This window comes from Octopus bimaculoides, chromosome 12 (genome assembly GCF_001194135.2).
Source record: "Octopus bimaculoides isolate UCB-OBI-ISO-001 chromosome 12, ASM119413v2, whole genome shotgun sequence".
Lineage (NCBI taxonomy): Eukaryota > Metazoa > Mollusca > Cephalopoda > Octopoda > Octopodidae > Octopus > Octopus bimaculoides.
Window position 1 is genome coordinate 63,700,377 of NC_068992.1, and position 677 is coordinate 63,701,053.

The 677-nt window shown below is 46.7% G+C and overlaps 1 protein-coding gene across 1 annotated transcript in view; it reads left to right on the forward strand.

Annotated features, from left to right (window-relative positions):
- Positions 1-677, forward strand: part of LOC106881025 (metabotropic glutamate receptor 3) — a 23,583-nt gene that overhangs the window by 19,716 nt on the left and 3,190 nt on the right. The window lies entirely within an intron of this gene.

Below are 677 nucleotides of genomic sequence, written 5' to 3' on the forward strand. Positions count from 1 at the left end.
TGTGTGTGTGTGTGTGTGTGTGTGTGTGTGTGTGTGTGTGTGTGTGTGTGTGTGTGTGTGTGTGTGTTGGATTCTTGTCTTGTAGATGACAGATGAGGGTGTCTGCAATTTCTTGCTAAACAACCTGCACAGATGATTCGTTTATAGTGATCAAATATTTGTGCAAAGCTCACTCCCTCCACCAAAGTCGACGTTCTCTGTGCGGTGTGGTGCAGGTCAGGTGTCGAAGTGACCGCAAAGTAACGTGAGATGAAGCGTTTTTCTCAAGAACACAACGCACCGCTTCTACCGGGAGATCGAATCTCGCAATCGGCAGTGCAAAACACACATAAACGCGCGCGCGCGCACATGCACTCATACTCACACACGTGCCCACACATGCACACGCACATGTACACAAATACACATGCGCACACACATACACATACACAACTCAAAGGTGTTAATGCCATATAGACATACGAGTAATATGTGACGTAGGACATCACGTGCTACATCTCAGTAAATATCAGATTATCTGAACGAGTCAAATATTCTTTTCTACTCTTGGCACAAGGCCCGACATTTTGGGGGAGGGGGGCAGTCGATTAGATCGACTCCAGTACGCAACTGGTACTTAATTTATCGACCCCGAAAGGATGAAAGGCAATGTCTACCTCGGTGGAATTTGAACTCAG